The sequence below is a fragment of the Lissotriton helveticus genome, chromosome 7 (genome assembly GCF_964261635.1).
Source record: "Lissotriton helveticus chromosome 7, aLisHel1.1, whole genome shotgun sequence".
NCBI classification, from domain to species: domain Eukaryota; kingdom Metazoa; phylum Chordata; class Amphibia; order Caudata; family Salamandridae; genus Lissotriton; species Lissotriton helveticus.
In genome coordinates, this window is record NC_136068.1 from 1,245,730,770 (window position 1) to 1,245,745,721 (window position 14,952).

Here is a 14,952-nt window from a genome sequence, read left to right on the forward strand (position 1 = left end):
AAAATCTAGCACAACATTTTATGGTGGTAAAAACAAAGCACTAAAAATTCTCGCCAATTACTAAAAAATGTGTCAAAACAAACTAAACATTGAATCAATCTTTGATGAGCATTCAGTCTTAAAATTTAAAGACACTGAAATTTTACATGAATTCTCCCTTTTTTATAAATCTTTATACTCATCATAAACTAAACCTACAGATCATTTACTAACACAATTCTTCTCTAACATCCAAAAAGACTCAGCATTTCCCTTTGGATCTTTCCCCCTTAGAATTGAACCTTTCCCAGCATGAACTTTTAAAAGCCCTTCAAATTCTCAAAAAATATAAAACTCCGGGCCCGGATGGCTTTACTGTAGAATTTTATTCCCATTTCTCCACACTTTTATTGCCCAGACTACATTCACTTATAAATTTCTTTTGCACCTCAAAAAGTTCTTCTGGATCATTTTCTGAAGCTCATATTTGTCTGATCCCTAAAAATGGCAAAGACTTTAAATACTGCAAAAACTTCAGACCTATTTCGCTGGTCAATATTGATTATAACATTTTCTTTAAAGCTTTAGCAATATGTCTTGATTCCTACTTCCCAAAATTACTAGGCAAGGAACAATCTGACTTTGTCAAAGGGGGAGTCATCACAGACAACACACAATTCTTTTTTAATATTCTATCGAAATCTTCACATCTTGATCACCCTTTGGAGGCAATCGCATTGGATGCCGAAAAGGCTTTTGATAGAATTGAGTGGAAATATTTATTTCACACCCTTAATTGGTTCTGTTTTGGTCCTAATTTTATTAAATTAGTGTCTCTACTTTATTCTCCCGAAATTCGCACTAATGGCTTGATTTCTTCATTTTTTGACTGTGGCAGAGGGGTTCGCCAGGGGTGTCCTCTTTCCCCCTTCCTTTTTAACTTGACCTCAGAGCCATTTTTATCCAAATTGCGTCAAAACCCAAATATTTATGGATTCCAAACAACGAATGTTCATATCAAACTTGCGGCCTATGCCCATGATATTCTCATATTTTTTTGTCTAAACCAGAAGAATCAATCCCAGCCTTCTTAGCGGAGGTGCAATCTTTTTCGTGTATCTCTGGATATAAATTAAATATTGATTGAATAAATGCCTTCATAAGATTACGGAACTAACCTCTAAGTAGCATCTCCTTTACTTGTCTTGGTGGGGCCGCTTGGACACTATAAAGATGATGCTGTCACCTATAGTCTTATACACTATCTCAAATATTCCAATTCCCATCACTTCTAAAGTAATTAAAAAAATTAACTCCATCTTATCTTCTTTCTTATGGAATAATAAGAAATCTCGATTATCTTTATCGAAACTAGTTCGCCCTAAAACAGAAGGTAGAGTTAACTGTCCAGATTTTCAGGCTTACCACTAAGCTTTCTTACTGCGTCAGGCTTCTATGTGGCTGCTTGACTCTGTAGATGATTCCCCCCTCTGGACTTCAATTGAACGTCTGTTTATATTTCCTTATTCTTTTAATGAATATCTTTCTTTTTCGCGTAAACCACAATCTATTTCCACTCCTATATTGAAGCATACCTCCAAACTACTCGACTTTAGTGCCTGCTCTGCTCTTGATTCTAAGCATTCCTTTTTGAATTCCACAATTTGGCACAATAAAAATGTATTGATTCGCAATAGATCCCTTTACTGGAGAACTTGGAGAGACAGGGGTTTGTTATGGATTCATCAATTATTCTCAAACTCAGACTTTTTGTCTTTTGACACCCTCATGCAGACTTTCAACTTACCAGCCTCCTTTATCCATAAATACAACACACTTAAGCGAGCTGTATTGGAAGTTTATTCACATCTCCCTGACACATCTCCCACTCCCATTGGGTCAGAAACTTCTTCACGACTCTACCCCTTGCTGTCATCCAATCCCAAGGCGTAAGACCTCTAGAGTAGCAAACACTACACAAACATTATTTTATGTAAGCGTTTTTCAGCCACTCCGAACACATGTTGGACTTGCTCTACCCCCAACGCTGACATGTTTCACATGCTCTTCATCGGTCCACAAGTATAAACTTTTTGGAAGCAAGTATGGTTACAGGTTAACTTAATATATGGTTCTTCATTTCCTTTTTCTGTTCTTCATAGTTTTTTTGGGTAGTCTCTCTCCTATTTGGGATGAGGTTTCCCTTAATGTCAAAATTGAAGACTTATTATTAGCGCTTGCTTTTCAACAAATTACTATTAATTGGAAAGACTTTTCGAAGATCTCATACAGAGCTTAGTGGTACACTGTTTGTCGTAATCATAGGTTGGACATTAGTGCCAAAAAGGTTTCTTTGCTAAAACCATTTCAACAAGAGGTTCCCAAACCACCCTGATCTCCCTAGTAGTTCCATAAGTTTCTATCATATTGTTTACAGTACATATATAGTTCATTTAATGTATAATGTTTTTCTCTTATGTTTCATCTTTGTATTATTCACCCAATTCATTCATTTTTAAGTAAGGTGATTGAAATATGATGTTGTAAATTTGTTGGTATGTATTCTGTATGAATACCTGGATTTCCTTTCAATAAACATTTTCTTTTTGAACTTTAAAACAAAAACAAAAAAGAAAGTGCCCCCCATTAGCAAATTAGAAAGCTAAAAAGTGGCCCACGTGCGAATCGCAGCAGTTTTCAACTGGCAAAGACAAGTTGTATAGATGTGTTGCAAAAAATGGGAGACTATGCATTCATGGTTGCTGTAGGCAATGTTTGCATCATGAGAAATCAACAGTAAAAATCGGCCCACTGGATCATAAAATAGGTCCATGAACAGTAATGAAAGAGTCCATACACTGATCTGTCAGACCAGTCCTTTGGGCACTGCCACATTGTTCTAAAGACCAGTGTGATGTTGGTGGAAGACACACAGTGTGCTAAGCTTGTCTGTTTTTGAAGGCAAATGGCAGCTGCTGTGAGCTGAGTCAGTTGTATCTGGCCCTGGTGAGATTTAGTTGTGTGTCTGCATGCTAGTGTGGAGATGCTGGATAGGCTGGGGTATGAACTTGCAAAAACTGCATAAAATTCTGCATCGTAAAAATTGTCTCCCCATTGGAGAATACATTGAGCTGTCTGACACTTATTTCTCGGGAGAAAGCCAAACCAGAACTGAGTGAAGGAGATACATAAAATGATTGATCATAATAATAGTTTTGAAAAATCCACAATGTGTTCAAGCCACAACAAATCACCTAATGAAAATAGTGAGATTTAGAAGAACCCCTTAAACAACACTGAAACTCATGAACAAAAGTCCCAATCCTGAGCCCTATTACAGACTCAGTCAGAGCATGACAGTGATGGCTGTATCTTAAGGTTTAACTGTGAGCCCCAGCTTGTCCAATGAGGTTGAGACCTGTTCCTCCGACCCTAACAGGGAAGGTCCAATAAAGAGTAAACATGTAACTAGAATAAGTGGACGATATAAAATAAAAGCAGTGATGGAGTATTCTTACCTCCAAGAAATATGTCCCCCACCACATTTTAATGCCGACAGACCATAGGTTTAATCACAGTAGAGACTACTCCATTTCTGGCCCTGATTAATCCCCTCCATCAGCCCTTAGGAGTAGGGGCCATTGGAGGCTGACTAGCCATTGCGCTCACCTGATTTAGATGGGTGGAATGACAGGTCAGTTTTCACTGTCATCACCGCTAGGAAAGCTCTGGAGGTAATGGGCAGTGAAAAATGCAAAATTCTGCCATTGCCATGGAGAGACTCCCATGGCAAGGGGAGCATTATATTTATTATTTTCAAACAAAAGAAAATCCTGTTTCAGGATTTTCTTATTGAAAATAAAAACATGAATTGTTTTGGCACATGGCTCCATCCTGCTGACCGAGTCCGGCACCAAACAGTAAAATTGATATACTGGAACCGCCGCCAAAGCTTTATAAATGACTGCCAGCTTGGCAGTCATTCATAAATCTGGTGGGAAGTCCCTTCACGAGGGTGATGGAGTAATTTACAATGGCTGTCCACCGATAAATAAATATAGCCATTAGTTAAGACCACTAGAGCCCCAGAGTAAAATACCTATGAATGGGATATCCAAGAAGTCATGGTCAACAGATTCAGCTAGAGTAAGTTAGATGCAAATAATATTGTATGGAAGTGGAAATCTAGGGATGAGACTAATGCTCATGAATGTAATGATTATATGCCCTCCTTCTCACTCATGCACTTGGAAATTCCATGGGACTAGAAATCGTGAAAGTGGAGACAGTAACCCCTGATACTTTAAGACACCTTGCCATTTGCATTCAGTGAAATTATGTTTCCTGGGCCATGCATATTACCTGTGAAAAAGTAATATGATATACTGCCATGTTATAAACAATGTCTTAACAAATCATTAGTTTGGTATAAAAAAGTGCAATTTCCTTTTTAAAAAAATGCTTTTTTAAAGATGTTAATTAGGAAATGGTTAACAGTGCTTCACTGTGGAGCCTCTGCTGTGCATGTGATATGAAGATCTTCCTTTGTGTCTCCTCACATGACTACGAGGAGAGATAGGAGAGGCCTTTCACTCTGGTAGGAGAATGGAGCAGGGTAACATTTCTTTCACCACAGAGTTAGAGAGGGGAACACTTTCACAACAGAGGGTTTCCAGAAAAGACTTTGAAGGCTGAGCTGTGAAACAGTGTAGAAGAATTAGGTGGCCACAGTACCAAGGCACTGAAGAGAATCAGCAGCCCTTGAGGCTGTGACAGATTGTCCTCTGTCAAGGGGAGGTAAAATACCAAAAGCTTTCAGGCTCTCTGAAGGCCAGTCAGTCAGTCAGTCAGTCGATATATATTCTTAAGCAAAAAAAAACATAAAAGTAAATGCCAATAAATAAAAAAAAATATAAAAATATAAAAACAGGACACATACAGTTATTACACAGTTCACTTAAAATTAAACACAAAAATAAAATGTCACTTCATAATATTTGAATAACCCCTGGACATACTTACAAAACTGGTAACCTGACCTTCATAACCTGATTCATATGTTTTTCTAATTACTAAGGCACCTCCTATGCAATTAATTACTGCATGATAAGTAGCTTGTGACTCTACTGCTGTACAAAACATTGAGCCTGCATTAGAGTTTCCAATATTTCCAGCCCATGGGATAGAAAACAGAAATCGGTGTATGATGTTCTATAAAAGGTGCAAAAAAGGATAAGGTGCGCAGTGCTCTGCGAAAAAATAATATCAAAGGAACAATTTGGTGCGTTTCCAAACCAAGTTCCTTGCGTAGTGGTGTAGTCAATGGAGTGTTCTACTCTCCTTATATCTATAGTTTAAAAATAAATTTCCTATATTTTCCCCCGAATATATTTCAAGGATCTCTGGGGAATGCACATTTTTAGGCACATTCCATTTCAGAGAAAACTTGCTATCATCTATATTGACTTAATTTTGCAAGAAATGATGTTTCTAAAATTTCTGTTTATTAGCGTTATACCGCCTTGAAAAAGTCACTGCGTGACGAAACACGTCATCAGCAATGTATTGAAACTGGAGAATAATGCATTGTGGAACAAGATTAAACTTAGTGACACTCAAACAATGTTTTTCTACATTAAATAAAACTTTTCTGTCTTAACACAAGTCCTTCCTGTTTGGACTAATATTCATTTCTTGAACATTTCGTTTTGAGTGCTATGGTTTTCTTGGCCTCCAGATAGTTAATTCCTAATTAGTATGACACATGTAGGCCACAGCATTCTTGGGAACGGAAAGGAGTATACATTAAAAACAATGTTCTTACTGCTGTAGAATTTCAGGTTTGGTACGCCCCCAGACTACTTCCTCATAGATAAACATTTTATTCTGTACAACTGTAACAACTCTTACATAGGATTATGACTTTACTGGAAGCAAACTGGAAAATTGCTCTTGAAAATAGCTACAATCTCTAGTTCAGTAGGGGCCCCCATTTCAGATCTGGGTCAAAGATAATACCTAGATAGTTACAAGTTATAACTTTAGCAACTAAAGTCCCTCCTGTAGGATGTGTTCTAGATGTAGTGCTTTTTGGACCACTGGCCTTAATAAAAGATTTAGGGCCTCATTTAATCTTGGCAGGTGAGTTATTCAATCACAACAGTGATGGATATCCCCACAGCCGAAATATAAATCCAAATATATCCATGGTATTTATTTTCCGGTGGATGGGATATCTGTCCCCCTTGTGATGGAGTAACCTGTCTGCCTAGATCTAAATCAGGCCCTTAGTCAAGTTAACCTTCAGATTGAGATCTTTCATAAAGTTGGTGAATGCAGCTTGCAGAACCTGAAGGCCATGTGCAGTTCTTGAAAGGAGTCCTGCATTATCAGCATATAAAAAGATTGGGGACAGGTAGTTTCCCAACCTGTGGCAAATCTTTTCCTCTATTTACAAGAAAGCTATCCAGGCCATTTATATGGAATAAAAACAAAAATGGTGCCAGGATACAGCCTTATCGTACACCACGATTTGAGCTTATAGTAAAAGAACAAACCGCATCAGGACCGGAGCATATTTTAACTGTTATACACCAATGTAAACCTCTCAGCAAATCTACCAGTGCATTTACAACACCCATATTATGCATAACAGCCCATAACGTTCCTCAATTCCCCATGTCAAAGGCACAGGAGAGGTCCATAACGGCCACATGCATGAACCATTAAGTGCTCAATGTCCAAAGAAAGTGTCACCTCTTTCATCAACTACTGCACTTCGAACTACAAATCTTCAAAAACGTCACCCTAATGGGAACTATAGCCTACCGACCACCCAGACCACAAGCTACCTTCTAGAGACTTATTAAGGACTTCTCCGCTCCTCTCACCATCAGCTCCAAAGCCTCCATATTACACTGTGACCTCAACCTCCACTTAGAAAAAAGGACCCAACTATGTTCCACTGTACTCCTGGAAAGCTTGAACAATATTGGACCTACTTAGATCATCACAGAACCAACCCACATTGCAGTTGTTGTTGTCGTCTTATTCTCCAGTGACAGCATCAAGTACAACTACACCTCATCATTCAATTGAAGCAATCACTCCATCAACCACTTTCAAATCAACATGCTGCAAGTTAGCGCAACTACCAGCATCAGTATACTCTGTCATAGCTGGGGCCACAGTTCTGAAGCAAACTGGCTCAACATCCTCAGCTTGGATCAACTTAACCCCTATGACAACCTCAAACAGGACATCACCAATTTCAACAACTGGATTAAGAACTCTGCAGACACTTTCATGCCCATACAACCCAACACAATACAAAAGGGGATGATGGATGGAGTGTTTGAGCAAATCAAACACTCACCCCCAGTCAACTGATCTGGGTTTAATCCATCACCATTCTTTAGCTCACTCTGCCACCCCAGTTCAGACATGGCCATATGCAAATCAGTCTGACCCTGTGCCTCAAGGGAACAGTCCAGCCCGAACTGCCAAGCCATGTGTTCCATGGACCGGAAACAAGCATCCTGGGACTGGTTTCGGATTCATAATACTCATCAGCCAGGCTATCTTGAACCCAGTGGCAAAGTGAGCAAGGGACTCACGTCTGAGCATACCCTGCCAACTTAGGGTGAACAAAGCGATACAAAGGGGGATGATGGACGGAGCATTTGAGCAAATCAGACACTCACCCCCAGTCAACCGATCTGGGTTTAATCCATCACCATTCTTTAGCTCACTCTGCCACCCCAGTTCAGACATGGCCTTGTGCAAATCAGTCTGACCCTGTGCCTCATGGGAACAGTCCAGCCCGAACTGCCAAGCCATGTCTTCCCTGGACTGGAAACAAGCATCCTGGGACCGGTTTCGGATTTATAATCCTCATCAGCCAGGCTATCTTGAATCAGAGCGCAAAGTGAGCAATGGACTCACGTCTTTGCATACCCTGCCAACTTAGGGCGAACAAAGCGATACAAAAGGGGATGATGGACAGAGCGTTTGAGCAAATCAAACACTCACCCCCAGTCAACTGATCTGAGTTTAATCCATCACCATACTTTAGCTCACTCTGCCACCCCAGTTCAGACATCGCCATATGCAAATCAGTCTGACCCTGTGCCTCATGGGAACAGTCCAGCCCGAACTGCCAAGCCATGTCTTCCCTGGACCGGAAACAAGCATCCTGGGACCGGTTTCGGATTCATAATCCTCATCAGCCAGGCTATATTGAATCCAGTGGCAAAGTGAGCAAGGGACTCTCGTCTGTGCTTACCCTGCCAACTTAAGGCGAACAAAGCGATACAAAAGGGGATGATGGACGGAGCGTTTGAGCAAATGGGGCCACAGTTCTGAAGCAAACTGGCTCAACATCCTCAGCTTGGATCAACTTAACCCCTATGACAACCTCAAACAGGACATCACCAATTTCAACAACTGGATGAAGAACTCTGCAGACACTTTCATTCCCATAAAACCCAACACGATACAAAAGGGGATGATGGACGGAGCATTTGAGCAAATCAAACACTCACTCCCAGTCAACTGATCTGGGTTTAATCCATCACCATTCTTTAGCTCACTCTGTCACCCCAGTTCAGACATGGCCATATGTAATCAGTCTGACCAGGTGCCTCATGGGAACAGTCCAGCCCGAACTGCCAAGCCATGTCATGGGGATGAGTGTTTTTTATCCATTTGGCGACAGCTTCCATGCCTTCTCGAAAGTTGTGTCTGGCGGTGTAGGGTTTGTTGGATAGGGAGAGGATGAGTTGGGTGTCGTCTGCGTATGACACATTGTTGAGTCCGTAGGTTCTGATGATGAGGGCGAGCGGAGCCATGTAGACGTTAAAGAGCATAGGGCTGAGGGAGGAGCCCTGGAGACTCCGCAGGTGGTAGGTGTAGGGTCTCAGAGGGAAGAGGGGAGTCCGACTAGCTGATTTCTGCAGGAGAAGAAGGAGCGGATCCCGTTGAGGGCCTTGTCTTGGATCCCTGCGTCGTGGAGTCTGCGTATTAGGGTGCAGTGAGAGACTGTGTCGAATACCACTGAGAGGTCGAGAAGGATGAGGGCTGCTGTTTCTCCTTTGTCCAGTAAGGTACTGATATTGTCTTTGCGGCAAGGAGGGGGCTTTCTGTACTGTGTTTTTTTCTGAATCCGGATTGGGAGGAGTCGAGGATGTTGTGCTCTTCGATGAATGTGGCGAGTTGGCTGTTGATGGATTTCTCGATGACTTTCACTGGCAACAGGAGCATGGAGATGGGTCTGTAGTTTTTGAGGTCGGTGGGGTCCGCCGACGTTTTTTTCAGGAGGGGGTTGATCTCAGCGTGTTTCCAGTCATCAGGGAATGAGGCGTTGCCAGGGAGCAGTGGATGGTGCGGCAGAGCATGCGTGCGATGGTGTTGGCGGCTCTGTTGAAAATGTGTTGGGGCAGGGGTCCGTGGGGGCCCCGGAGTGGATTGACTTCATCGTCCTCAGTGTGTCTTCGGTGGTGAGGGCTGTCAAGTTGTCAATCGCTGGCTTCAGCATGGTGGGGGTGGTTGGTGAGGGATCAATGTGTTGGTTGTCTTCGTCAAAGTTGTCGTAGATGCTCTTGATTTTGTGGTGGAAAAAGGTGCTGAGTTTGTCACAGAGGTCTTGTAAGGGAGGGATGTCGGTGGACTCGCTGGTGGGTTGGGCAAACTCCTTGATGATGTTGAAGAGTTCTTTGCTGTTGTGTGCATGAGTGGAGATTCTGTCTTCAATCGCTTTTTTCCTCGTTTTTCTCATGAGTTGGTGGTGGGCGTTGGAGGCGGCTCTGAAGTTGTTGTGGGCTTCTGTGGATTTGGTGTTCCTCTAGGTGTTTTTGAGGTGGCGGCAAATGCGTCTGGACTCTCGAAGTTCGGTGGTGAACAATCTAGCTTTCTTTGCGTGGGTGTTGTTGTTTTTCTTGAGGGTAGCTATGGTGATGGCACTGTCGGAGATCCATCTGTGCAGGGCTCAGGCTGCGGTGTTGGTGTCGTCGTTTTCCGCGATGGTTGGGGTGAAGTTGCTGAGTGATGAGGTTAGCTGGTTGTCGGTGATTCTGGTTCAGTTTCTTCATGGGAGGAGGTGCTGGTGTGTATGGATGGTGGGTGTTCTGAAGGTGAAGTGGACACACCGATGGTCAGTCCATGGGAGTTCGATGATGTGGTTGAAGGTGATGGAGTTTCCTGTTGTGAAGAGGGGGTCGAGGTTCGAGGGTCCTGCTGAGTGCGTGGGTTCGGTCATGATCTGGCGGAATCCAATGTTGTGGAGGTTGTCCGGGAGGGATGTGTTGCTGGGGTCCAGTTGGTTGTCAAGGTGGAAGTTGAGGTCTTCCAAGTAGGGTGTAATTGCTGGACGTAATGGCATGTGGGGAGATGATGTCCATGATGGAGTTGGCGAAAAGTCTGCGGGTCCAGGGGGTCCGTAGATGAGGAGGTAGGGCTGGCCAGTATCTTGAAGTGAAGGTGTTCCATCGGGTCTGTGGGCTCGTCAGGAGTGTGCTCAGACGGAGGGTGGATTTGTGGACGATGGCAATTCCTCCTCCAGGGCGGGTGGGGTGGTCCTTCCTGGAGATCTTGTAACCTTGGGGAATGGCGATGGCAATGTCTGGTCACATGGTGGTGTTGGTCCAGGTTTCAGAAAAGAATGCTACGTCTGGGGTAGTGCTGTCCAGGAGGTCCCAGATTTTAGTGGCGTGTTTGTGGAGGGATTGGACGTTGAGGAGGATGCATTGCAGGGTCTTCAGTTTGGTTGGATTGCGCTGGGTCAGTGGTCTTGGCGGTGCTGCAGGTGTGCCAGCAGTGGTGACAGCTGAAGGGTCACTGGGTGTCGGCTGGTGATGCTAGTTTGCAGTTGTTGTTGCGGCCTGGGTTGAGAGCGTGGAGTACCGCTGGGTCATAGCGTTGGCAGTGCAGAGATCCGGGGCTCCTGGTGCTGGTCGCAGTTGGGTCGTGGACGGGAGCAGAAGGGCTTGCCTTTGGTGCCCCGGCGGCGCGGCCGCACAGCAGCCGTGCAGTGGCTGCCATTAAGTCGGGGTTGGGGAGGGCTGGACAGCTAGGAGGTGGGAGCAGGGAGGGGAGCTGCATTGGGCCGGTCGCACTGGTCGTGCTGGGGTGGAGGGGACGCGGGGGCGGCAGCAGCAGGGAAAAACGGGCTAAAAAAGCAAAAGAAAAAAGCAAAAAGAGAGAGAAAAGTGCAAATAAGGCAGCAAAAGTGCAATAAAGAGTGGAGGAAAGACACAGAGGACACAGGAGAGTGAAAGGGGGAGATTGAGATGAGGGGAAAACGACAGAAAAGGGAGGTAAAACCGAGTAGGAGAGTGAAGGGGGGACACAGAAGTGAGGGAAAAACGAGTAAAAAAGGAGAGGAAAAGCAGTGCAAGAGAATGCAGACAGAGATCCACTGGACCACCAGGGGTGAGGCGCAGGTGAAACCTGCGGGTGGAGGAGGGCCTCGAACACCAACACTCGAAAGTGCAGGAGCTTGGGGGAAGGTCTCACTTAATGTTAGAGCTGCGAGGGAGGGAGAGGAGTTTCACTGACAATGTGTCAGTGGTCTTGCTTGCCTGTCCCCGAAGTGGCTGCCATTAAGTAGGGGTTGGGGAGGGCTGGACAGCTGGGAGCCGGGAGCGGGGAGGGGATCTCCCGCCTCCTAGTGGGAGGCGGGAGCTCCCCTTTCAGCAACTTTGCACACCTTCTAGAACCCAGCGATCTAATTGCAGCCTTGGTCATCAACAACCAAGACGGCCACCTGACCGAATAGTAAACTTTAAACAGGGAAGATATAATGGTGATCATACAGACTATCTACCGCATGCCCACACCACATCAACAATGCTGGTGCATCACCCATCAGCACTACCGTCATACATATTATCAACACCTCCATCAAATCACCCACATTACCTGGAGACTAGAAACATGCAGCAATTAACACCCTCCTCAAGAAGCTGGCATCCGACCAGAGTCAACTGAGCAACTTCTGTCCTATCATACTGCTCACCTACCCAGTCAAAGTGATAGAGAAGGCAATCAAAAAGCAACTCTCAACCCATCTCGAACAACACTGCCCATTGGACAATACTCACCCAGGAAAACACAGCACTGAAACAGCACTCATAGCAGCCACCAACAACTTCTGGACCATCATAGACTGAGGAAACAAAGTGGCCCTCAACTTGCTCGACCTCTCCACAGCATTCAATACGGTCTGCCACAACACACTAATCAGAAGACTCCACAAGCTTGGCACACAAGGACCTGCACTCATAGGGATCTGCTCCTTCCTCACAGGAAGAACCCCTTCACATCAGAGAGCAACAGTCTGATCCGCAGAGTACCCCAGGAATCGTCTCTCATTCCTACCTTGTCAATAGGGGAAGAGGATGTAGCCTTACGGCTAGAGCGGTCGACCTCAAAGCAGGGGAACGGGGTTTGAGACTTGGGACCGGCGCTCAACATCCTGTGATTCTGGTCAAATCATTTAATCTCACTGTGCCTAACAAAAAAAATTAATGCGTTCTTCGGTAACGAAACTGGTGCTCATGTAAAGCGCTCTGATATCCGATGTCTCAGGTGTAGTTTGCGCCATATAAAACTCTATAAAAATATATATATATCTACATGGCCCGCTTGTCAACATCATCTAATCCCAAGGCATTACCCTCATCTGCTACACTTTCAATGCCCAACTCATCCTCTCCTGACAGACAAGACAACCACCACAAGAGCCAACTTCACCAATTGCATGATCATAGTAGCAGAATGGATGAGAACCATGGGACGCCACCTTGTGGCTGACAGAATTAGGATCAACACCCACTGACCATGCCAGAAATCTGGGGATGATCCTTGACGACAAGCTCAACATGATGGCACAAGTCAATGCAGTGAGCACTGCCTGCTTCCACATCCAATCAATCAGGGTTTGTAAAGTGTGGCTACTCACTCATAAGTGTCTAAAGGTACTGGGGGAAAGGGGGTTGCTGATCCATCTGAGTGCTGGGGTTGAGTCGAAGAGCCAGGTCTTGAAATTCTTCCTGAATTGGGTCAGTGATGGGGATTGTCTGAGGTGTTCCAAGTCTTGGCGGCGAGGTAGGAGAAGAATCTTCCTCCAGTACTAGTCTTGTGGATCCAAGGGCGGTGGCAAGGTCCAGCTGGGTGGAGCGGAGGTGTATGGTGAATATGTGGAATGAGAGTTGATTGTTCATGAGTGCTGGTCCTGCATTGTGAAGGGCTTTATAGGAGTGTATGAGGCACTTGAAAGTGATTATGTAGTTGATTGGGAGCGAGTGGCGTTCCCAAAGGTGTGCAGTGATATGGCTGCGGTGAGGGATGTTGAGGACTTTTGCGGCATTTTGAATGTTCTGTGGTTTCCTGAAGATTTTCTGTGTGATGTTGGGGTAGAGTGCATTGTCGTGGATGAGTCTACTGCTGATACGTATGTGGGCGATTCAGTGGAGATCCATCTGAATGTCATTCAAAGCAGGCACAGTGTGTGGAAGCATCCTGAGGAGATAATGATTCATTGGGAGCAACGAGTTAAGTATGATGCAGGTTTTGTGCATGATCCATGGGGTTGGGCAGGGTTCTCAATGTGGAGGGCCACCAGGAGTCATCGCAAGCTGAGGTTCTAGGTCCCAGGATGAGGACTACAGACTTGTCCAAGTGGGGTTTGAGGCAACTGCTTTCATCCATGTGGAAACAGCCTTCATCCCACTGTGGAACTTGTTTCTGGCAACTGTGGGTTCATTGGTGAGGGAGAGGATCAGTTAGATGCTGTTTGCGTGGGAAACAATGTTGAGTCCATAGTTCCTTATGATGGCCGTGAGAGGGACCATGTAGATGCTAAAGAGGGTGGGGGACTCCACAGCTGATCTCCGTGGGTTCAGAGAGGAACTGGGGAAGTCTGACTCACTGAGTTTAACTGGTGAGGAAGGAGTGGATCCTGTCCAGGGTCCTTGTTACGGATGTCGACGTTGTGGAGTCTCGTGATTAGGTTGTGGTGTTGAAAGCAGCCAAGAGGTCCCGAAGAATGAGTGCTGCCGTTTAGCCCCACTAAGGAAGGAGCGGATGGTATCACTGGTGGTGAGAAGTGTGGTCTTGGTGCTGAAGCCAGATTGGGAAATGTCCAGAATGTGCTTTGTTTCGATGTAATCAGAGAGTTGGGTGTTGATGGCCTTCTCAATGACCTTGGCTGGGAAGGGGATCAGGGAGATGGGTCTAAAGTTTGTGAGGTCTGTCGGGTCGGTGGATGGTTTCTTTAGCAGAGGGTTGATTTTGGCGTGTTTCCATTTGTTGGGGAAGGTGACAGTCTTGATGGAGAAGTTGATGGTGCAGCGGAGCTCTGTGGCAATGGCGGTGACTGCTCAATGGAAAATGTGGTGTGGGCATGGGTCTGCAGGGGATCCCTAAGTGGATGCTCCTCATGATCTGAAGGATGTCGTCTTTAGTGAGAGGGGTCCAGTTGGGCATGATCTGTTGAGGTGTGGCGTTGTTGGGTGTGGTGGTGTTGGGATTGGTGGGAGGGTCTTGGTGTTAAAACTATCATAGAGCTGCCTGATCTTGTGGTGGAAGAAGAGTTTGTCATATAGGTCTGGAGAATGTGGGAGGGTGGAACATCCATGGTCTTGCTGATGGACCTTGTAAATCTCCTTGACGATGGTGAAAAGTTCTTTAATGCTGGGTGATGTTGGCATTTATTCTGTCCTGGAGGGTTCTTTCTTTGTGGTGTAGAGGAGGAGGGGTTGTGCATTGATTGCAGCTTTGAAGGTTGTATGGGTTTTGGGGGTTTTGTTGTTCCTCTATTTCTTCTCTAGTCATCTGCAGATGTGTCTGGACTCGTGGAGGGTGGGAGTGAACCAGATGGCTTTCTTGGAGTGTTGCTTGCCGTGTGCCTTCTTAAGGGTTGCCCGAGTGTCAGAGCAGTTGGAGATCCATTGGTGAAGTTTGCGTGCTGTGGTA